General features: G+C 40.4%; 1 long non-coding RNA gene and 1 pseudogene across 2 annotated transcripts in view; one reads left to right on the top strand and one right to left on the bottom strand.

The window, feature by feature from the left end:
* The first annotated feature begins 1,637 nt into the window (after positions 1 to 1,637).
* Positions 1,638 to 25,337, top strand: part of LOC147825105 (uncharacterized) — a 124,101-nt gene continuing 100,401 nt past the window's right edge. Inside the window, exon 1 of the long non-coding RNA XR_015441338.1 lies at positions 1,638 to 4,122. This is a non-coding gene — a long non-coding RNA (uncharacterized LOC147825105). The remainder of the gene's footprint in view (positions 4,123 to 25,337) is intronic.
* LOC147825106 (T-complex protein 1 subunit zeta pseudogene) overlaps positions 10,252 to 25,337 on the bottom strand; it is a 37,278-nt pseudogene continuing 22,192 nt past the window's right edge. The window contains exon 2 of the transcript XR_015441336.1: positions 10,252 to 25,337. This exon is cut by the window's right edge and continues 17,114 nt beyond it. The product of XR_015441336.1 is annotated as a T-complex protein 1 subunit zeta pseudogene (transcript).

Raw genomic sequence — 25,337 nt, 5'->3', positions numbered from 1 at the left:
AGAGATGGGCTCCGTGCCGGGGGACTGGGAAACGCCAAGCTGGCTTGTTCAGTCGACCTCAGCTGGTCTCTCTGGTCTGAGGTTCAGGCTCTGAAAGCTTATCAGCAGAGACTTTTGCAACTTCTGTACTTCTGGCCCTGTTCTTATTTTCTAGATGGTGTAGACCTGGCTCGGTATTTTCCCCTGCTTGCTTTGGTCTCGGGAGGCCTTCCCAAATAAACAGCATGCCCATGAGACCTGAGGAGGGAATGGACTGGATTCCCTAGGTACAGGTCCTGGCTGGCTGCTTCTCTCTCTGTGTCCCTGGACCACTTACTCTGAGTTTCTGCTTCCTCCACTGCAAAATGGGAATAAAGTCAGAGTCCCCATTGCATAGGATTGTATGAAAGAACGGATGAGTCAGTGTTCCTCAAGTGCTCAAATGCAGCCTGTCACATAGTAAGTTTGATGAAAGTATTTGTTTAATAAATAAGTAAATAAATACGAGAAAAGCAGAAATAGTCATAAGCCAACTGGGCTTTGTTTGATATTATTTATATCTTGACATAAAGCTACAAAGAAGGGCTGAATTTTCTTTTATTCTCTGTAGGCTGCACTACATGGTCTTAACGGTAGGAAGGAAGGAGACTGCACAGAGAGCTAAGAGCTCTAAAGCACCTACTGGGTGGCAGACTTCCTAATCATGTTATATGCAGCTGCTTGTGTGAGCCTCATTTTACAGGCAGGAAAATCTATAGCTCAGAGTGGTGAAATAATTGACCACAGTTATATCCCTTTGGGTGTAGCGCGGAGAGTCAACCCAGGCATGTGTGACTCCAAAGCCTGGATTATCCATATTAAGAATGATCTGGCTAGGTAGAGCGGCATGTGTCTGTAATCCCAGCAGTCTGGTAGGCTGAGGCAGGCAGAGTTCAAGTTTGAACCACTCCTAGATAACTCAGTGAGTTAGTAAGACTTTGTCTCAAAACTTTAAAAAAGAGCTGGGGATGTAGCTCAGTGAGAAGGTCTTGGGTTCAATTCCCAGTGGTGAAAAATAAAAAATAAAAAAGATATATACCAGGTAGACTTCACTTATCTGATCCTAAAAGGTTAACATACACACAAATCCCTAGTTTAAACATATTTGAGATTTTACTTAAAAGGCTCTAATAACAAATCCTTCTGTAAAAGGATTTGCCTATTTCTCTATATTTAGTTTGGAAAGTTTGAATTTGCACATATTGTGTTATCTTACAATATAGTGCATCTCTATTGTTCAAAAAATAAACTCCAGGTGTGGAATTTAGCTGAAATTCTGGGAGTCGCAGATCTCTCTCTGATGAATGATCTACAGCCCTCTCTCTGTGTTTTAAAAAAGATGAAGCTCCATAGTAGCTTTACTTTACCACCAATAGATGACCATGTTTGTTGCCCACCCCAGCCACACTATCTTGAAGCTCCATCCTACTTCAGGCCAGGTGAAATCATCAATAATTAACAACAGGAATATCTCCTGGGTTCAAATTCCTCCCCAGCTAGCAACAGAATTCCTTTTTGCTCTCTGATCCGTCATTGCCACCTTTGGAAATGCCACTTCCAAAGAGAGAGAGAACCAACCATTATTGCTCAACATTTTTATTAATGACTGATCATGTTTGAGCAGAATAGACATGTTAAAGGAGAGTTCCCTGTTCTTTTCCTTTAAGAAAAAAAGATATCACTAAACTCCACCTTACCCCACCCTTAGCCTCTAAAGTTCTGGAGTCTGTAGTGCCTGAGATAAAGCCAAGATAAAAAGAATTGAAAATAAAATAAGCTTAAAAAAATACTTTTGTTCACAGCTCACATACACTCCCACCCCACATTGCAGAGTCCCAGGCGATCTGACCCAGCCAGTCAGCTCTGGGGCCTACCAGGGAGTGTCCCTGGCCCTGAGCCTGTCATTGGTCAGCCTCCAGTTCTATCCCAGGGACATTAACCCTTTCAGAAGATGACACATGCTAACCTCCACCAGCAGCCCCTGATTTCTTACTCTTATTATTTCCCTTTTTATACTCTTGGCTTTATAATAGTGCCCATCCTCCTGCCAGAGGGTTAGAGGGTACAAATAGTCCAGAAACAGCTGCAAGGAAGCTCTGAGGTGCATATCTTGTGGGTGGGGCATGTGATAGGCAGGAGAGACCAGAGAGAGATTAGGTAAAACATTAGCCAGGGCCTTTTGGAGTCAGTCCAGTGTCTTTCAATGATTTCTTTATGTGCTTTGGGTGCTGGGCCTATTTGGCACAGGACACGTACACATTAGAAGTTTTCACAAGGATTTGCCACGTTACAGTTCTAAACATGTGAACTTCTCACCAAAGGATAGTTGTGTTTTTATCATCTTTCCCTGTGTCTCCCAAGGGAGCTACAGGGAAAAGCACTCCAAGCAAATGAATCCAAATCACTAGGTAATGCTCTAAAAATAGTAAATGTGGTTATTGTCTGGATCCCTTTCAAGTTTGAGCTCATTTTGTGAGCTGGAAGATCCATATGTCAAATTGCATGTATATTATTTTTTATTAGAGGGGAACTGGACTACTGCATAGAAACAGGTAAGTTACTGAAACACACAAATTAAATGACTCTCAGAACATCTGACTGGATTTCAGCTAAGTTAATTAAACAACTTGGCCAAGGGTGGGTAGGGTCCATGTTTCTTTGAGTTGTCTCCATAAGCCAGCCTTGCAAATTGGGGTAGGCCAGTGGTTCAGATCTCCAAAAACAAGGTTTGATGAAATCGAGGTGCAGAGTTAGAATCATAACAAAAAGGAAATATATTCTTATGTCTCCTTGGGCTTCCCTTACCTAATAACAGAAGAGATAGTACTCTTAGAGAAAGCTGAAAGAACTGGAAAATATTGAAAATAAGTTCTAAAAAATTAGTAGATAATAACAACAACAAAGAGAAGCAAGTATTATTATTATCATATTTTCAAAATACCTTCTGGGGGATGAGCTCTAAATAATGTTTTGTATGAAAAGAGTCTTGTAGTTGGGTTCAAAGTTTGCATGCTTCCTTGGAATCAGCCTGAATAAACTTCAAGTTGAGGATGAGAAGGAAAAATCTGTAGTGAAAAAATAGAAAGTGGTATTGATTGGATGAAATCTTTTATTTTAATTAATACAGTTCTCTGGTTTTTCAATTGGCTTTTCCTGCTACTAGATGTCCCCAAATATCCACGATCCAGGCTTTTAAAGCTCTGGATGCAGGGCCCGGGATTTAGCTCAGTGGTTCTGCCGCCTGCCTCACAAGCACAAGGTCCCGAGTTCGATTTCTGGTACAAAAAAAAAAGATCTGGATGCAAACCACCCAGGGCCCTAGATGATCATTTATTCATGTCAGGCAAGGGTACTAGGTCAGTGTGATTGTGAGGAAACAAAAAAATAGGAGCAAAGACTCTCCTGGCTACATTGTACATGTTCTTTTGTTTGTAAGTCTCCTCCTGCTGTTATTGGGCTAAATCGCAAGGATATTTCCCACCTAAGAAACCTCATCTGGCCTGAGACTGCTTCTTCGGTAATTCCCGTGTCTTTACTCTCAAAAAGGTTGATTGCAGTGTTACTAATCCAGCCTTCGTTAGCCAGCCTCCATTAATCACGGCTGGCAGGAGACACCAGAGGGTCATGGGTAATTGAATTCCAGCCAACCCTCAGACCTAATTCAGATCAACCCTGTGACCTCCTTCCTGACCAAATCTGCTGCCAGAGCTAGTCAATAAATACTGTTTTTAAATCCGAAGAAACCTTTTGCAAGTGCCTACTACCCATTAGCTTTGTGAGAGATGTATCCATTATCTCACTTCTTTCATTCATTCTGTCCCCACTTCCCTGGAACGCAGACACAGGAATTAGCAGATAGTGGAGAGGAGCGTAAGGGTCATCTCGAGGTCAGTGGAGCAGGGAAAGGCGCGCTTGCCAGACACCCTGACTTCCCATCATTGCAGAGATAGATCGTCAGCACTGACAGAAAGCCTGAAGGCCTCTCCGCTGAGAAAAATGGATGAGAAGCATTTTCTCTGCTCTCAAGGAGAAGCTGTACTGTCTTTGGATCCCAAAGACTCCCATTCAAGCTCTCGCTCTACCTTATTAGATGTGGGATGTCAGGTATGTTATGTCACTTCTGTGGGGCTCAGGGTCCTTATCTGTGACGTGGAACACATGTGAGTGTGTGAGGGGAGGTGGTTACATCACTAACCTGGCAGGAATCTGGGGGGGAATTTGGAGACTGAATTTGGTAAACTGTAAGGCTCCTCACACCTGGGCAATTACACACCCTGTCTGTTAAAACTCCAACCAGCAGTCAAACCTGTAAACGAAGACTGGGGAGCAAAGATTTAGACAAACAGTGCATACTCTTATTGTGAAGAAGTTTGAGTGGAATGTCTCAAGAATCTTTTTTATTTTGTTTGATGGGTCTCTGGATCACCTTCATGCCTGCAGAGTGTACACATGGTCTGGATTTTGACGCCAGAATGCTTTTGAGGTATTTCGCAGTTTCCAGAAAATGTAGCACTTACTTCCTCCTTCAAGATGAGGCCATACCACACTCCACCTCCTATTTCTCATCCCCAGACAGTTCAAAACCAGCTCACCAGGGGCTGTCAGTGCTCCACTATCACCAACCCTCCAACCCATAATGAAGATAGCACTGAACTGCTACAAATAATATTCTTGGCAGTAGTATTTTTTTTTTAAATTTATTTCTAAGGAGTGATGAGTCAAGGTTGTATAGAGGTTTGTTCAGGGAAAAAAAAAATGTGCTTGAATAATTTACTTTCTCATTTTAATTCCAAAATGACATGAGTCCCCTAAGATGTAGCAAGCAGCATGGGGACCCTGAGTAGCCCAGAGAGGCTGTGTTTAAGTGGCAATGTTAATGGCATTATTCCTAGCTTCTGGATAAGTGTCTGCTGCTGAGAGATAACTACCCAGGCAAAGATGAGGTATCATGGAAGATAAATACTAAAGCAGGGACCTCACTGTTTATTTTCCTTGCTGCAGTATAATCTCCTCCATTATTTAACTTCATTAGCATCCCTGCTATCCTGGGGCCACACAATTTCACTTGAAAGATAGAAATTAAATAACACAAACCTACATGTAATTGTAAACAAAGTTGCTGGAGATGTGGTTGGGATTCTTTTGCTGCTATAGTTGATGGCAAATAAGTGTTTCCTTTTACCTTATTCTTCCTTCTCTCTTAGGATAATGAGAGCAACATTTGCCAAATGCTCACAGTGGACCATACCTTATGTGGAGTCTTTTGTATACATTGTTCTATTTATTTCTGTCTACAACAATTCCATGAATTGAGTATCGGTAGGGGAAATTGTGTGTCAGAGAGGTGAAGTAATTTGTCCTCAAGGTCAAATGACTCATGAGCTATGGAGTGAGGGTTTCAACCCTGGTAGATTGGCCATAAATGTTTCCAGAAAATCATGAGACTACACAAGTGCCAATATCTTCAGTCTAGACTCTTATTGATGAGGCTAGGCAAGTTAATTGCCTCCACAGCTGCCGTTGCTATCTTTATTGAAATGACTACCAAATCTCCCATCCGGTCTTTGGTTCAGTTTTGTATTTCTATTTTATTGAGAAAGTATTTGCATTCAAACCCTTGTGGTCAAGAGGAGGCTTTTGAACTCATCCCTGAAGGCCTTTGCGTTGGACAAGTTCCCAGTCCTCTATGGCCAATCTGTTAGCAATCACTGTCTTCCCAGTCTTATCATCATGAAAACTATATAGAGGAAAACCTGAAAGAGCATTTCAGTGCACATCTGTCAACCCTTCCCCAAACTTAACAATTGTTAACATTTTCCCAGATCTAGTTTACGATCAATCCATCTTTTTATCCATTTTTCTTTTTGAACCATTTGAATGTTCTTTTCAGAACTCATGTCACTTCAGCCCTAAATACTTCAGTATGTATCTCCTAAAAATAGAAAATGCTTCCTATGTGACCATATGACTGTTATGTCAGACCTGAGACGATTAACATCATTATATCATCTACTATCCAGGATAATCATAGTAATTTCTTAACTGTTCTCCAACTGTCTTCTGTAGCTATTTTTTTTTAAATAAGTTGCATATAATACATTGGTAGTAACAGCTTTTTAGGTGTTGTAAAACTAGAAGCTCCTGAAGAATCTAGTTTTTGGATGATTCAATTGTTTTCTATGCCTAAGGGTCTCTACTAGTCCCTGTGGTCAACTCTCAGCCAGCCCTAAGTAGGATGGCAGACTCCAGAATTCCTATAGGGAGGAGCTTGAGAAGGGAAGCAATCTGGTTACAAGGAGTAGGAGTAAGCAGTCATTTGCATAACCAAATGCTTAAAGAACAAACTGAGATTGTTAATTTATTTGTCATGGATGCTGCCCTAAGGCTGCCTTTTCTATGGAAGAGATGATAAATGGTACATGGAATGGTGTGGACTCTGAACAAACTATCTAGGTTCAAACCTTAGCTTTGCTTCCAAACTATGACTTTGAACAAGTTAATCTCTGTTACTTAATTTTATCCTTTGTAAAATGTGGTGTATTAATAATGAAATATTCACAAAGTTGTACTGTAATGAATTAGTAAAGCTGTGAGAATCTTGTCAGGAACAGAATAAGATCCACATATGGCAGCCATTATCATTATAGATATTTTTCTTCCACTTTCTACCAACTTCCTTCTCCAGTCTCTTCCTGGAACTGAAGCCTCTAACATTTCTGGCTCCCCAATAGCTTTGCACCTTTTCCTTTACTTTGTTTTCAATTTATTCTGGTTGGCCAGGGAACTTCTGGTTTGCCTTCATCCTCATTCTCTTTCCTCTCTCTAATCCCCTATTCTTTTGTCACAGCCAAATTTAAAAAAAAATTTGATTCTACTTTTTTCTATTGGATTGTGTCTAGTTCAGCTTCCTCCCTTTTCACATGGAGGTATAGATTCATCCTTTGACTTAAAATGAAGTTAAATTTGTTTCCTGTTTGAGTGGCCCTCAAAGATTCTTGGCTCCCATCCATCCATCCATCCATCCAGTCAGCCATTGATACTCTTCTGAGCCCCTGAGTAACTGGGCACCAGGTAGAGACTGAAGATACAGTGGTGAACTAGACATATTCTTGCCTGTGTAAAAATAAGCAATTACACAGAGTGAATCTACACTGCAGTTAGAAACCAGTTGAACCAGATAGTTCCAGAACCTCCCTATACCCTGACCACATGTGAGAATCTGAGAGTGGTTGGAGGGAATGTTAAGAGCTCACTTTCTCCAAAAGGGGATTTTCTATTGTTTTGAAATTCCTATTATTAGAGTACCACTAGAGCAGCTAGAATCATTTCCTGCTTTCCCACAAGTCCTTGAAACATTTCTAGAATCATTTGAAGTGTTAGCTACAGCTGACTACTCTATTTCCACAAAAGTACATGTAGTTTATTAGAATAACTTACTTGACAGAAGTTCTTCAGTTGAAGAATGAGGATAGTAATAGTACCCACTATATAAAGTTGTTATACACATAAAATGAGTTAATATTATTCAAATACTTAGAATGCAGTGTGGTTGGATGTGTTTGATAAAGAAACAAAAATAAGATTGTTGAGAGATTATGATGGAATCAGTCACAAGAGAATAAAACTCAAAGCAGGTGAGCTTTGCAGGGGTAAGGAAGGAAGGATAGTAGTGTGAGGCCTGACTTAGGCAGCAAATGAGGCAGAATCATTTGAAGAAATTGTGGCGAAAACAAAGAAAGTCAAAGATTAACTTTGACTAATTCATAATTTAAAACAAAACAAAAAAAAATTGACCTCATCTACTTCCTTTACTCTGAGTTCTGGACTCTAAGCAACCTCTTCCAAAACAAACACATCATCATTTGGTGTGTACTGGCAAAGAAACTTGATGAGGGACAATTCTCCATGGGTCTCTAGTTTCTGTATATCTTGTGACCACCTTTGTTCTACAGTGTCTTTTCAAGAATGTTTGTACAGTGAACAGTTTTGGGAGAGAGAGGTAGTCTCTCCCTCCAGAGCAAAGGGCAGAATGCTTACTGCCATTATAAAAAGCTCAGATTCCCTAAGTTCAGCTTCCTATCTGCAACAAAACTCCTTGTGGGAAAAGGCGTCACCTGGCCCTCTTCTCATTATGCTGCAGGTTGGGTCAGAGAGGTAATAAATGCTGATGCTCTGGCCACTGCTATTGCTATAAATTATAAGCTGTACTTCATCTCTGACTTGAGTCTCATGTCTCCTTCCTTATGCAGAATACTGTGGCACTCTAATGTGTTAACTTGCAAGTAGGGTAAAGTCTCAGCTCCTTCACAGTTTCTGACAACTGTTACAGTCTGGGTTTCTCCTATGCTCACAGTCCAGTGCGGTTCTTTGAGAACGAGAATGATCATGGTCTATGCCACATGAACTTGCCAATTGGACAAGGAAAAGCATATCAACCAAAGGTAATACATAAGACAGCAGTGGTGAGCCACAGAGGGCTGTTTGTTATCTTTGAAAGCTCTGAAAGTTTCATCATCACTGGTACAGACTAAATAGTGGCCCATGAATTTGTCTAACGTGCAAGCATTTCCCATTGGTGGTAAGTGTGATTTATTGGACAAATCAGATCCTCTGTCTCAGGAATTTGAATTCATAACACAGAGAATGTGTCTGATACAGTAGTGGGAGCAGCCATGGAATGACCCACAGAGGCTGAAGCAAACAATGGCTGAGCCTATGAGCCCCAAAGTGCAGGAATAAAAAGGAATCTCTATTCCAATAATACCAGGAGAAAACCTTTGGGAAAACTTCCCTCTAAAGCCCAGACTATGGTCTCCCTGAGCCTTGACCTCCGACTTGTTCTGCCTGCGGCCTTCCTCTTCATGACACTTGATTGCTCAACAGTTTCCATTTTCTTTAAGGCCTGGCAAAGAGGCTGAAAGAGGTACCTATTTCCCTTACGTGCTTGTCTTTCCAAACAATAAAGGGAGAAGATCTCACTATCGAATAATGCAATTATTGCTGCCTCCTGATCCTTCCTTTTCTTGCTTACCCACCCAGGTCCCCATCTAGAAATGGACCCCTATTCATTTCTGTCATCCAGGTCTCGTTCTCACCCTCTCTTACCCCAGTTCCTCCAGAAATCAGATCTATGTACCATTTGAATAAGAACAACAGGCTGTCCATTTGACCTCCTGCCAAATGGGCCCACTTGTGACCAAAGGCTGAGAGAAAAGAAAGCACAAAAGAACTTCTCCTCTAGGGCTTCCCGCTCCCTTTCTAGCCTTAAAAGCATCCCTATCTGGTGAGTCCTCAATGGGGATAAATTTATAATGTCTCCATTTGCTTTCCTTCCCTCTCTTCCTTTTCACTTTAATCCCTCCCTGTGCCATCTCCGGTCTCCTGAACCCTTCCTCATGTCTTCTTCACTAATGGGGATTGAACACATCCCCACTTGTGGCCCAGGAATGGCTCCTGATGTGCATTGGATCGCTGCAAATTCCAGACTCCTTCATTCTGCACTTCCTTTTCTGGATCACCCTAACCCTCTCTCCCATACTTCATCTTTCACTCTTAAGGTACTTGTGGGAAGAATCTAGAACACAAAAGCATATTAAACAGCATAGTTTTTTTTTCTTTTTTCTAAATCATGGGCTTCTCCTCCAAGAGCATTTAATCTTACAAAGCTACTTCTGTCATAACATCCAGATTTAGGGTCGGTTGATTATGGTTTGATCTGTCGTATAGCATTTGAGGATGATATGAACACATTGCTGTGGCAAAAATATATCCTTTTAAGCTAGTGTGGTTGTTGAAGTATGAGTCAGTTGAGGGAGTTTGGGCAGAGAGGAGGTGACAACTGGAAGCACACACGTGGCAAACTCTTGGAGGGATAGAAGTGGGAGGAAGCAGACCTGGGATCCCAAGATGACACTGTCACTGTCAAGCAGCAAGGTCAATAAGGTTCCTGGACCATTACCAAGACCCAGCTCACATAGAGATCAGGATTTAGAAACAGGCAAACAAAAACAAACAAAAACTTAATTTTATGAATTTGTAAAATTGCATAAATTATGTGTGACGCTGTAGAAACACTAGGAGATAGATCTGGAAAATTAATAGACCAAAAATCATCCATAATTTTGCTACTAAAATGCTGTCAACAGTTTAATATATAGCCAGCTTTATTTTCAATATGTATTTCTATTTTACATGCACACATACATAAATGGAGACATACTGCAAATTCTCTTGTATATTCTTTTTTATTTTTGCTTATACAGTCCTATGACCAAAAAGTATATATTCACAATGTAATTTTAAATGGCTACATGACTTTCCATTGTATGGATGGCCTCTAAGTTATTTAACCTACTGTCTATTTAATCCACTTAGGTTGTTTTCAATATATGAGTTTTTATTCTAATGAACCATGCTGCAGTGCACATCTTTGCTGTACTTCATTGAACAGTTATCTATCTCCTAAAGATAAATTTCTGGAAAAATAATTTCTAGGTCAAACAGCATGAATCTGATTAAAGTTCAGATATGTACTGCAACAATGCCCTACAGAAACTTTCAATCAATTTATAGTTCTATCAGCAAACAGATTGGATTTTTGAGCAAAGGTTTTATTTTTTTATTTTTTATTTTTTGCTTAAGTTCTTTTATTGGTGCATTTTAGGTATACAATACGTTTACATTTATCATTGGGTGCTTGTACCTGTACATGATGTATCTTGGTTCTTATTTTTTCCCCCATTACCTGTGCGCCCTTCACCCACTCCACCCTTCCCTATTTACATAGACTTTGTTTCCATTTTTTCCTCTTCTAATAATTTTTCCTTTCCCTTCTTTTCTTTCCCCTTCCCCTCCCACTTCACCTACCCCTTTGGATCTTTTCTTACTACTTCAAATTATCAATTATTCGTTTTAATCATTTTAATCCTTATTTACACTTTCATACTAGAGAAACTATTCAGTATTTACACATGTGTGTCCTACTTATTTCACCTAAGAGTATGGCCTCAATGTGCATCCATTTAGCTATAAATGTCTCTAGTTTCTCATTCTTTATGGCAGAGTAGTACTCCATTTTATAAAAAAAAAAACCCCACATCTTCTTTATCCAGTTTCCAGTTTATGGGCACTTGGGCTGTTTCCAAGCTTTAGCTATGACAAACTGTGCCGCTATGAACATGGGTGCACGTATATTGCTGTGGTATGATTCTTTTAATTCTTTGGGGAAGACACCCAGCAGGGGAATAGCTGGGTCAAATGAGACCTCTAGCCCTAGTTCTTTCAGATATCTCCATACTGATTTCCACAGTGGTTGCACCAGTCTACACTCCCACCAACAATGGAGAAGGGTTCCTTTCTCACCACACCCACGCCAGCATTTATTATTGGTTGATTTCTTGATGACAGCCATTCTTTCTGGGGTGAGGTGAATTCTCAGTGTTGTTTTCATCTGCATCTCTCGAATGACCAGTGATGTTGAACATTTTTTCATATGTTTATTTGCTGCTTTTACTTCTTTGTCTGAGAAATGTCTGTTCATTTCAGATCCCCATTTTTGAATTGGGTCTTTGAATTTGGGGGGTCTGATTTTTTTCAGTTCTTTATATAATTTAGATAGTTGTCTTTTGTCTGAGGTACAGCTGCTAAAAAATGTTTCCCACATTGTAGGTTGTCTGTTAGCTCTGATGGTGGTTTCTCTTGCAGTGCAGAAGCTTTTTAATAGGATGAGATCCCAGTTGTTGATTCTTTGTGCTAGTTCCTTTGCTACTGAGGTTTTGTTCATAAAGTCTTTTCCTATGCCAATGTCTTCAAGAGTTCTACCTAACTTATCTTCCAGCAAGTTTAGTGTTTCTGTTTTAATATTTAGATCTTTAATCCACTTTGATCTTAGTTTAGTGCATGGTGATAGATATGGGTCTAGTTTTAATCTTTGGCAAGTTGAAATCTAGTTTTTCCAACACCATTTATTAAATAGGCTATCTTTCCTCCAATGAGAGTGGTTGGCTCCTTTGTCAAAGATGAGGTGGCTGAGTATGTCTGGAGTTGTTTCTGCATCTTCTAATCTATTCCATTGATCCTCAGGTCTGTTTCTTTGCCAGAACCATGCTGATTTTATCACAGTAGCTTTGTAGTATAGTTTCAAGTTGGGGCTTGTGATACCCCCTGCCATGTCTCTGTTGCCTAGAATTGCTTTTGCTATTATAGGTCTCTTCTGGTCCCAAATGAATTTTTGGATTGTTTTCTCGAGGTCTATGAAGTATGCTGCTGGGATCTCAATTGGAATTGCATTAAATCTATATAGCAGTTTTGGAAGTATGGCCATTTTCACTATATTGGTTCTTCCTACCCAGGAGCAAGGGATCTCTTTCCAGTTTCTTATATCCTCTTCAATCTCTTTTTTCAGAGTGCTGTAGTTTTCAGTGTAGAGGTCTTTGAACAAAGGTTTTTAGAGCAAGCTCTATTTTCAGGAAGAGTTTGAGAATGACTTCCTCCTAAAAATCACAAGCTATCTTAATCTATGGGCAAAACAGGAAGTACTGTTCCTCATGCATGGCTCTTCTTTGATACTGTGGCATAGGGGCTATCTACCACAAGGAAAGGAAGATCCTTGTGTATGTGGTCATAAAAGACATTGTTCAGGAAAGCCACCAAATACTCACAGTTTTCATACTCTTAGAGAAAAAAACCCAATGCAAGAATTCTGAGTCAGAAAAATAAGTTAGCTCAGGTAAATGTGTTCCAGTTTTTATTATTGCTACATAACAAATTACCATAAATCTAGTGATTTAAAACAATGAACATTTACTATCTGACAGTTCCTATGGGTCAGGAGTCTCCTAAGCTTAGATGAGTCCTTCAAGGTTGCAAAGAAGGTGTCACCCAGGGCTGAGTTCTTAACCTGTAAGGTCCAGCTGGGGAAAGATGTGGTTCCAAGCTCCTTTAGTGTGTAATGATTTGTTTCTTTGCAACTGTAGGGCTCAGGGAAGTTTGATGCCTCAAAACCATCAGTGAGAGCAAGACTTTAGAGCAAGTCTGCTACCAAGATGGAGTCTTACATAACACAGTGGAATCAGGGGAGTGATATCCTGACATATTCTATTGGTTAGAAAATCACAAGTCCTAACTACACTCAAGCAGAGGGAATTAACAAGGATGTGAATTCCAGAAGACAAGGATCCTGGAGGCACATTAGAGTTTGTTCATCATAGTAAACAAATCTCAAATCTCTTCTTAAAGTACTTTCCACATGAGTAATCAAGGAAGCTGAAAAATTGGGAAAATGTAAAATCAGAAACCCATTGACTGAAAAAAATTCATTCCATGTCTTTAATTTCAAATGGAGGTGGGTAACACAGCATTCTATAAACAATATTTGGCATATGATAAATGTGACATCTTCAAAGATGTCCCCTAGACCATGTGTTTTATGTTTTCTTGGGAATTCATTTGTACATCTGTATGACTAAATTATTTTCTCCCAACTTTGTCTTGTGGAATGAGGTGGCGCATTCCCAAACCCACGTCACGATGACCACAGTTGAGACATTTTCCCTGTGAAATTGTGCTAGCTATTCTTATGTCTCTAATTACTATGTCTCCCCAAAACCTAGCCCTGAGTCTTCACAACCTTTCAAAAACTTTAAAAAATACAAAAAGGAGCAGACAGTTAAAAACATCTTTAAAAAACATAGTATGAATCATGTTATTAAAAAGGAACATTAAGGAATTCCCTTTTCATGTCCACAATTTTATCTTCCTTTTTTAAACCACTAAGGAGGGACACTGTTCTATTATTTCATAGTTTTAAATTTAATTCAGTTAAGTATTTCCTTAATTGCAAAGTATGTGTAATGCAGCATTTTCTTCAGAAAACATTGTGTACTTCATAGATTTGTTTATCACTGCTAATAATTAGTATTATTTCAGATAGCATCAGAACCTGAGAGAAGAGGAGAGGAAGAGGAGAAAATACCTCTTAAATATTTACTCCTAGTCCCCTGTCTTTCTCCAAGTGCTTCCCTTTCTAGAATTACAATTAGAGCAGAATAAACTGTGATGGTCTATGAGTGAGTAATAAATCACTGAAAAGATGTGGGAGCTACATTCACTCAAGAAACATTGAAGATATTTCTGTAACACTTGAGCTCTATGTAACTTCTTTACTAATTAAACACTTTCCTTACAAAGGAAATCAAAGTAAGTTTTTTGTGTGTACATACTGTGAAGATGGTGGTGGGTAGTGATCAGAGTCCTCCTTGCTTCCCTGATGAGCTCATAGCTCAGTCCTCAGGCTCTAAAGAAAGGAAGAAGCTTGGTATCAAGTTAGCCTGAGAAGAGCTGATAGGGAAGTAGAAGAATTACATTTCCTAGGTGTGGAGGGGCAGGAAGCTGGGTTAGATTGGACTCAGTCAAAGACTGTGTTTTGAGTGTTGTGATCTTCTTTGAAAGAAGAGGAACTAGGGAGAGGAAACAGTGGTTCTTGGATAACAGAGGTGCTTGGGTTAGGAATTGCATAGGGCTTAGGGTAGCTAGAGAATGGAGCAGGGACAGGCTGGGGCTTTTTAGTAATGGTTATTCCATATTTCATACTTGGACCCTTTAAATGCTAGAGGGTGTGATTACTGTTGCTTTCACTTCACCTCAGTGTATTTAAATACTATATCATTCCAATATATTTTACGCATGTGTTAGATCCCTAGAACGGCTATAACATAGTTCCACAAACTGCCTCCAAACAACAGAAATACATTGTCTCATATTTCTGGCAGCCAGAAATCTGAAATCATGCTCTCACAGAACCTAAGGAAGTCTTTCTGTTATGACTTGTATCTGGATATCTCCCCAAAGCCTCATGCAGTCATAGATGGGGATTTTTGGAGGTGGCTGGACTTAGGGTGTGTGCTACTGGGATCAAGGATGTGATTCTGGGATTGACTCATAGTATTATGCTAGGATCAAGGCTGCTCCATCCTGACTGAGTGCTACCCACCTTAAGGGTGGGTAACCTGGATAAGATATAAGGGACAGAAAGAGGGTTGTCACTTGTCACTTACTGTTTTCTGCCTTCTGCCTGCCATGAACTGTTTCTTCTCTCCAGTGCCCCTCTGGCTTGCCACCCTGCCTTGGACCCAGCCAACTATGAACTGAAACTTCTACAAACTGTGACCCAAATAAAGCTTTCCTCCTTTAACTTCGAGTGTCAGGCATTTTGTCTCAGCCATGAGTAAAGTAGCTAAGATATCTTCTTTACCTCTTCCGGAGCTTTGAGCAGTTATTGATATTTCTTGGTTTGTCAGGGCATCATTCCATTCTCTATCTCTGTTGTCACATGCAGGGTGTGTGTGTGCATGTGTGTTCTCGGGACTTATAAGGACACTAACTATATTTAGGGAGTACTAGTCCATATTGTCTTCTCCTAAATGCATCTGAAATAAACTTGTCTGTTGCTGTAACAAAATAGCCAAGCCTGGGAAATTTATAAAGGAAAGAAGTTTATTTAGCTCACAGTTCTGGAGTCAAGAAAGTCTAAGAGGATGATGGCAACTTTTAGTGAGGGCATCATAATATGGCAGAAATTGAGAGGTAAGTGAGCACAGACAGAAGAGACAAAACACAAGGAACAGACTCACTTTATTACAGCTGCTCTCATGGCAACTGATCCAGTCTCACGAGAGTGAGAACTCACTCACTGGAGAAAAGCATTAACCCCTCTCAACAACCTAATCACCCTTTAAATGCCTCACCTTTCACCATAATCAAAATAGCAATCAAATTTCAATATGAGTTTCAGAGAGGACAAACCTTGTTCAAATTATAATAACCCTGTTTGCAAATAAGGTCATATTCTGAGGTTCCTGGTGAATGAGAATGGGGGAAATGCTATTTAACCTTGTACAGAGCGGAAAATAGAGAAACATACACAGAATTAAAACAACTATTTAATTAATTTTAGTCTTTATACTTTAATGAGTTAGACTTGGAGACAAACCCAGTGGAATTCCAGTTGGGAAAGGAACTGATCTGAAATAGTCTACTTCTCTAGTCTTTTCTGAGCCAGCAAACTTGATCTGAAACAATAGCTCTATCTTTTTTGCTGACTGTGTATTCTTCAAACTATTCCTCCTATACATCCTATGTGTGTGCATTCTGTGTGTGTGTGTATGTGTGTGTGTGTGTGTGTGTGACTGAGGTTGTTTACACCTGAACCTCAAATACCTGCAGACAGTGTACTTTGTCTCCTCTGTTTGGGAGAAGAGGGCACTGTCCCCATTGGTGACAAGCACCACACAGATGTAGGGTCTTGAAATACATTTTTTAGGGTTGGGCAGGAGCATTGTGTATGGGAGGGTGGGCTGGAAGACCAGAGGCTACTGGGCTTTTTGTCGTAGGGATTCAATTCAGGAAGGGATGCAGAGGACAGTGACATTGGAACATGACTCCAGTAGTTTACAACTTCTTCTTGTCCTTAGCTGAGGAAGTCTTAAAACTCATTCATCACATGACAAAGATGTCTTGGGCCACATTTTGCTTCATCAAGGGGTCTGTACAATTCAGGACATGTAGAATGCAGTATCAGGATTAATCACACCAGGGTCTGATGTGCAAAGAAAATGTAGTTTTTTAACTTTCTATAACTGATCCATGGTCCTAAAATGTCCCCAAAAGCCACACTATGACTAATGGGAGGCGCCGGAAGGACTGAAATTTAGTCCAACCTAGTAAACTCAGGCTGTTCCAGTAAGTTGTCTCTTTGGGGTGAGTCAGTTTTTCCGGTTTACACCATTCTTCCTGTTCCTCTCCAAGATGGGATCCGAGCCTGTGGAGGCTCAAGGATTTTGGTTGCTGAGGACAGGGAGGCCTCTTGAGTTGTGCTTGTCTATAGCTGTGAGCCAGCTGGCATATGTGGGGTGGTTGGAGTGCTGTTAGCTCTACTGTATGAAGGACTTTACTGCTGAAATGTGCAGCTGGGGCTCTGCATCATGTCTTCTCCTAGCTTGGACCAGGCTCAAGGTCTTCCCTGCTGACTAGGGCTTGCCACAGCCCTCACTGGCACTCTGGACTCTGAGATCCAGGGGGAGTCCTTCTCAGGTCCACAAGCACAGCAAGGCAATCCTTCCCTCTAGGGCTAGCGGACAGGTACTGGCTGGGTCTCAAGGAGACAGAGTTTGGGGATCTGGTTGTCGCATTCCTGGCTTCTCCATTCTAACTTTAGTTATTCTCAGTTATCCTTTTGGTGTGGACCAGGACAGGGTCCTGAGAATGATGCCAATGAAGTACAGATGTTGCTCAACTCATGATTGTTTGCTCTTTAAGATCCTTTACTTTAGGATGGTGCAAAAGCAATACATATTCCATACACAAACTACTTCAGTCTTTGAATTTTGATCTTGTCCTCATCTAGCAATATGCTGAATGATACTGCCTGATGACTGGGCAGTGGCAGTCACCCACAGCTCCCTGTCAGCCAGATGATCACCAGGACAAACTACCAATACTCTACAGTGAACTGCATTGCTAAGCTATGATGTTTCATAGGTTAATCATATAAATTCCTTTTTTACTTAATGATATTTTAATTTATGATGTGTTTATCAAGTGTAACCCTATCCTAAGTCGAGGGGGATCTGTTTTTGCATTGCCGTGCTACCCTGGATAGCTTGCCTCTCTGAATCTCCAGGGGAGAGCAGATACTGAAGGTGCAGTAAAGGTTTAAATGTAAAAAAGAGAACATCTGGGAATAAAGTATGGCAGAGAAAAGACAAATCAGATATGCAGCATTCAGCTCTTGACCAACACCACCAAATAGGACTTTCTGCAATGATGGACGTATGCTGTATCTGCACCGTTCACAGTAGTAACCATTAGGCACAGGTGGCTCTCCAGCACTTCAAATGTGATCAGGCTGCTAAAGATCTGAAATTTTAATTTAATTGAATTTGAATCATTTAAAGTTAAATTTACATGCTCACATGATGCTGGCAGCTATCACCAGAAGGTCTACATAAAATGTGGATGTATAGAGCTGCAATGCGCAATATGGTAGCCACTAGCATCATTTGGGTTGAGGTTTGGTTGGAAGATGGAGCAAGCCATACAGAATCTGGAGGCAGCACTTTCTGAGCATGAGGAAGACTGTATAGTTAAAGGTTCTGTGGTTGAAGGGCTGTGTGTGATTAGAGCAATATAATCCACAGGGAGATTACCATGGAAGATTGGGGGGGACATGCAAATCAGAAATGTTACACTGGATTTATGAGCCATCATCATAGAATGTTAGGGAATTTCAGCATTATTCTAAGTTCACTTAGGATAAAAGATGGGTTATCTAGTTCTCTCAATAAAGAACAGATTAAATGGGAAGGTGGAAGCAGGGAGTTCATGCAGGAGGCTGCTGTAGTGGGACAAGTGTGAGGTGGTACTGGCAGGTGACTCAGCATGTGGTAATGCAGATAGAGAAAAGTGAATGGACTCAGAACATCTTTTTGGGTATAGCAAATAAACCACAGGTAGAGTGTGTGGAGTACCAGAATGACTAAGAGCAGTGTGGTTTACTGAAATGAAAGAGTGGCAGGGGAGGTAGGTGTGGGGGCAAAGTCAAAAATTCTATTTTGTTTTTATTAGGTATCAGAAGTGGAGATGTTTGGATATAGAAATGTGAACCTCAGTGGCAAGGTTATGACTAGTACTATAAATAGACATTGGATTCATCATTATAGAAATGATATTTAAGTGATGCAATTGAATGAGGCCAACTAAGAGTTGCACTTTTTCAGAAAGGAAAGGACTAGGTCTGAACTCTAGGAGAACTGAGTATTTAGGATGATTTTGTTGATTATTTATTGTGCACTTGTTCTTGATCTGGATTTTCAGGTTGGTAAGTGCTTCCAATGGCAGTACAAGACCCTCCAACTCAAAACATTTCCTCTACTAACCTGGGAAATTAACTGTGAGTTAAGTTGGTGACCCTACAAATACCTCTAATAAAATCCAATTATACTACTTGCAAAGACCCATTACCATACATTCTGAAACTAACATCATGATGATGCTTTCTGAGCATTTGCCATTCTTTTCTGGTGGATCTAGCATCTTTGATTCCCCTTACATTTGAAAAATTACCTCATTTTATAGTCCAACCTTCCTCTACAGATTTCACAGGAAGCCATCTTATGGAGTGATCTGGGATTTTCTTTCCTTAGAACACATTCTCCATGCCTGGTTTGCTGACCATTCTGGAAGATTGTCTGAGCTACTTATTATCCTTTAATAAATTCTTTCTCTGCTAAACCAATGTTGATGTTTGAGTTTCCCAGGAAACAGACTCACAGAGATCTGTGTGTAGGAAAGATTTGGGGGGGTTCCTTCAGGAAGATTAACATCTGTGAAAAGTAAAGAATGGAGGCTAGGACACAGGATGAGGGTGGTGCTTAGCTCTGATGAGGTACTAGTAGAATCTTCATCTAATCCCACAGGGAGCCCTAGAGCTGGGGGACCCTTTAGAGTTGCCCTGACTAAGCCAATGGGAATGGAATTTTTTTATCCTTCACCTTGTCCACATTCATTAAGCACAGACTTCCCTAAAGAAGGGGCACGTCCATGGATGAGGTGACTCCCTTACGCTGACAGCCACTCCTGGTCAGATATGCAGCTGAGATCAGTAGTTATCAATAGCACTCCCCATCTCCACCACAAGCTTTACAGTTTGCAGGCCCATCATGACCCTGAATTCTAATAATGATACTATGGTCACTTTCTGTGCAGTTTGAATAAGAAATCAAAGCTCAGAAATATTAAATGAGTTGCTAGAGAGAATTGGAGATTGATAATGCCGGTCTTTTTTTTTTTTTTTTTTTTTTTTTGCCTGCACTGTATTGAACAATGTGATAGGCAGCCATATAAGAGCCCAATTAGGACTTGAGAGATTTTGAAATTTTGGGTCTTTTCTCAAGAGATTTCAGGTTTGCTGGGATTTGGGGCAGTGGATTCCAGTTGGGGCCACCATTTACAAAAGAACCTTGTTATGGCTTGTATCTAGATCCCTCCCAAAGCTTCATGTGCTCATAGGTGGGGCTTTTCAGAACTGACTGGATCTAGGGCCTGTAATCCTGGAATTAAAGGTGTGTGGGGGCTGGGGATTTAGCTCAGTGGTTCCAGTGCCTGCCTCACAAGTGCAAGGTTCCAAGTTTGATCCCTAGCACCAAAAAAAAAAAAAAAAAAAAAGGTGTGTAGTACTAAATTAGTCCACTTATTGGAATTAGCATAGTTCTGGTGACACCACCAAAAAAGCTGGATGGAATAAAAGGGAAAGGCAGGCTGGCTTCTTGCTGCTTTTTCCTTGCTGCCTTCTGCCTGCCACACCATGAACTGTTTCTCCTCTGTGATGCTCCTCGCCATGCCACTCTGCCATGGAGCCAGCTGACTATGGACTATAAACTGTAAGCTAAAATAAACCTTTCCTCCTTGACCTTTGAGTGTCAGGTATTTTGTCTCAGCAATGAGAAAAGTAACTAAGACAAATCTTATCCTATCCTGTGGCAAGTAAGAAGGAGGCCACTAAACAATAACCAAAGCTCCATGCCAGATACTACCTGGGGTCATTAGGAATCTATTCCTTCCCTCATTTATGTTCCCTCCCAGCATCTGCAAGGCTGTCAGGGTCTGGGTAAGCTTTAAGTTCTTCCAGTGAAGTGTACTTCCATGATATTTGAAAGGCAGGAGAGAGGTGAGACTTTTCCTACAGCTATGCTGTGGACATGCAATTGCCAACAAAATCAAATAGCACCAGGCAGACCTACCTTCCACTTCCTGGTCACCAGTGTCTGGAATGGAGGTGGCAGTCACAGCAAGTGTTCTGACCTCCAGCTGCAGCTGCAGTGATTGATCTTGAAACCAAGTCTGGCAGCCCTCCCTTGATTTCTTCTCTTCTATCCTTCCAAAAATTTGGTATGTACTTAATTTCCTCTTTCTGATTGCAATACTTGTAATGGCTTTCTTTTTCCTGTGTTGAACCCAAGCATGACACCATCAGCAAGTCCACTTTCTATACCCATACAGGCTATAGGAGGTAACTCGAGGGAAAATGGCCTTTCCCCAGAGAGCAACATGGAGAGGACCATCAAGCTACCTGGATCCCTGAGTGCTGAGATGACTTCTTGGGGAAATCAAATAAATGAATTATAGAAATTAAGGGGTTTTATGGTGACACTTACGTTCATGCATATATTGTGCTTTGATTATGTCCACCTCCTTTTCTGCCATCTCTTGGGAGTGTGAGAAAAGGACTAGGAGGAATGGAAGACAGGGACTAATCAGATATGAGCTAAGGGTACTTATTATGCCTTCTCTCCTTCTACCCTCACTCTCATCCCATTACTGTTCCTCATTAGCCTGTCTGCTAATTTCTTCTTAAATTGGAGCCTTGTTTTGCTGCATGGATTATAGTTCTCAACCTTTGTGACTCTAAAACTCAGTCCCACCATAAACACGTTCTGTATCTTTTTGATCCAACATCCTAATGTCATAGGGAGATAAGGTATGAAATCTCACCAGAATACTTCCTGGCCCACTGTGCTAACAAAAAGCTTCTCTAATAAAGCAGATGCTCAGGAGCCCATGACCATTGGCAATTAGCCAGGAGTTCAAGTCAAAATTGGAGGCACCAAAAAAGCAGAGTAAACAGAAGATCGCTCTGGAGGGGTCGTGAGTCCCACCTCTGAAGAATGTAGGAAAAGCAGTGGTCTTTTAGAAATCAAGTCGCTTGAATTTATAGCCATCAAAACAGAAGACTCTTTTCAGAGATGTAATTTACAGAGGTGGAAAAAGTGAAAACTGCAGAGTATTTTGCTCTGCAAATTCAAACACTAAATGGATAGTCAAGGACAGCTTTCCCACAAATGCAGAACCTGGGAACCAGAAGATGCTATGAACCATTGGCTGAATGCTACACAAGGTAGGAAGGCACTAAAGTAACATGCAGTCACCTTCATTTTTTTGTTTTGTTTTGTTTTGTTTTAACAAGAATCACTATAACACCAAGTTTCTACTCATGTATCTGTTTCCATGTTCCAGGCAATAGCTGGTCCCACTTTACTGCTGTAGGTACAATAAGTTCTAGTAAATCCTGTGTAATAGATGTGTTCATATGCTCTATCCTTTTTAACAATCTCTTAATCAGGGTGGTGTCCTTTTAAGCAAAGCATTTATATAGTTACTTTATTGCATCTGACTACAGTGTTAGCTTCAATAGACTTAATATAATTTTATGAGTTTTTAAAAAATTGCTATACAGTGAAGAGAACTTACTTTATCATCAGTGTGGAATTATTCCCCTGGACATCTAAGAGCTATTGGTGCAGAGGCTTATGAACTACTGTTGAGAAGGAAAGATCCTAAAGATATAGTAGATGGTGGTGGTTCTGCCATTTATTGGCTTAAGTCTGGAGCTTCAATTTTCTTGTTTATAAAATGAGGGCAATGTCTTCCTTGCCTACTTCCTGGAACAATGGTGAATGTGAAGTAAAAATTTCCTCTGAAAGGGCATTACTCTTTTTTGCATTTCCAGGGCTATTACCCATTATTATGGGAAGATCCTTTCCACACATGCATGTGGAGATGGTGCTGCTGCATGACTTTAGAGAGTAAGGTAGACTTAGCCTTTCAGGATCCATGGTTGATGGAGAGCAAAGAGAGCATGGATGGTTTAGAAAAGATAGTGAGGCAAAAGCAGAGATCAGAGGAGGGCCCAGGGCATTTTGAGAATGAGGAAGGAGGGTCAGGACCAACAGAGGACAGGTGTGAGGTTAATCAGGTATAAGTGATGGTATGGTACCTGCTGACATTCTGATATATCCTCCTTTTCTTTATACCAAGTTGTTTTCCAGGTTTCTGCCCATCCAGTGTTGCCCCAAACCTCATTCTTACATTAAAAATTAGAAAATTCTTCATTTTAGCAAACGAATCTTCTGTGCTCTAGAGCACTAGGGTTCCATTTATCAGAGTTATATGTCCTCTCACTCCTTAAACATCAATGAAATGAACTTAAATGACATCAGGCTTCAGTTATCTGCACACAACATAGTGATGTTTATTCTGAGCAGTATAATTTCCAAATTTTAAGGCAAAAAATTGTGAAGCCACTCAGACTGTCTTTTGAATAACACTGTATCACCATTACTCTGATATACATTTGTGTCATTTTTCTTTATCATTATGCATTATAGAGCCAAAGGAGTATCAGTAACTTTTTTAAATCACTGAAGTGAAATTCACCGTGTTGTCCAAGATAGATTCAATCAGAAAATTCAATTATGCCAAGCCTGGCTGTTTTATCTACTTCTTTTAAATAAATCAAAGTTTCAATGCATTCTAAAGTATATAGGTTTGTAAGTGGTAGTAATAGAATTAAAAGATCACTGCACTTGGAATCAGAAAACATAGATTTGAATCCAATTTTCATACTTTATAGCTGGAGAAGTTTGAGTGAGTGACTGTAACTACTGGGCCTCACAGCATCTACTTTGCAAAGCATTATCAAATGTGATGTGAATGAAAAGCTTTGGAAAAATTGATGTTAGGGCCTTACTTTATTGATTATGTGTTATAGTCATGGACAAATATCGTTATTTATTGGTACCTCCTTGACATTAGAAAATGTCAAATATTTTCTTGTTTCAAATACTAATTTACAAACTTCCTAGCTGCAGATCAAGGTGGGTGGGAGCCATTCTTTCCTTCTTGGGTTCCTTCCTCTCCTCTTTCAATTTATTTATTTTTTTTTTTGTGCTGGGGATCAAACTCAGGACCTTGCGCTTTCGAAGCAGGTGCAGTGTCACTGAGGTAAATCCCTGGCCCTCACTTTAATATTTAATTTAATGGCAGCCATGTCCTTCTTGGCTGACCTCTCAACTAAGGATCAAAACACCAAGTCTTACTGCCAATTTCAATCCACCTATCTGTTGTCCAAATATGAAAGCTTTGATATATCCCAGTATGGTCCTGAGAATCTGTACCCTGAGAATTTGTAAGGGGAAACGTGGAGTAGTTTTGCATCTTTGTGTGAATGAACACCATCCAAGGACTACAGCTAAACATAAAAGCCAGTTATTTTCTACACCACAGTCTTACTGACTCTGAGGGCTATATAAATCCAAAGCTGAATACCCAGATATTTCCTTTCATCCAGTGTAAGGTGAAGGGAATGTCAAACTGTAAGCAGAAAACAATGGGAAAGCATATTCCCATATGTGAAGACCTACCACAGGCTAAATGTTGGGACTTGTGTGTGTATGGGGGGGTAGCAATTAACATCATTTTTTCTTGTTTATGTTCTGAACTAATTGAGAAATAAAATAATAGGTTAAGGCAAGTAGAGAATGAAACATTACCTTTATTACTGATAATGTTAATATAAGAACATGACTGCTGGGCACAGTGGCACATACCTTTAGTCCCAGCAACTTGAAAGGCTGAGGAGAAGGATCACTTGAACCCAGGGGTTTGAGATCAGCCCAGGCAACAGAGCAAGATCTCATCTTGAAAAAAAGAGAAAGAAAATAGAGAAAAATGAGGAACATGACTAACAACTAAAAATAGCTTCCTAGTACTTTCTAATATTTAAGACTATGCCTTATACGTTCACCAAATGGGTTTGACACATGCAATCAAGGTCAGGCCTACCTTGAAGGTTTCTCCCACTTACGAGATGAATGATGACCCTGCAGGTGGGCCCATTCCCAAGGGAAAGAGAAGGAGGAACAGGAGTTCAGGAATGCACTCTCAGGTCTTCCCTTCAAACTCCTCCTAAGGAGGAATGAACCAGTGGAAGTTCCTCGGCATGGATGGAAACATCAAATCTGACAGAGAAGGGTTCCTCTGTAAGAGATCAACCTGTCTTTCATCTTGAAAGTAAATTTCTACTAGAGAAGTTAACTGTGAAGTCCGCAATATGTAGCAACTGTGCCTCTTAAAGCTGCAACTGGGTTAGAACATCCATACCTTAAGAGTGCTTGTATACTGCAAAATATTCGGCTGCCACGTTTCCTCCTCCTTCTTGCAATGCTTTCTCCTCGAGGCAACCTACCCTGTTCATTATAAACCCATCCATCAACCCAAGCCTAGTGAGACAGCGGTTGAAGAGCAATTGGAAATAGAGAGATTGAGCAATGGCTGATTTCCAGATCACAGAGTCAATGCTGTGAAACACTTTGCAAGATGGCATTTTCCGCCTCCCTCTGCCTGGATTATTTCTTCATGTTCCTGATTCTGCTGGCAGTAGTCCTGTTGAATTCAAGAAAACCATATGAAATCCACCCTGGGTGTTG

The sequence above is a fragment of the Heterocephalus glaber genome, unplaced genomic scaffold, assembly GCF_053883595.1.
Source record: "Heterocephalus glaber isolate CG9 unplaced genomic scaffold, H.glaber_assembly_v1.0 deba00001509, whole genome shotgun sequence".
Taxonomy (NCBI): Eukaryota; Metazoa; Chordata; class Mammalia; order Rodentia; family Bathyergidae; genus Heterocephalus; species Heterocephalus glaber.
This window is presented reverse-complemented; position numbering and strand designations above follow the sequence as displayed.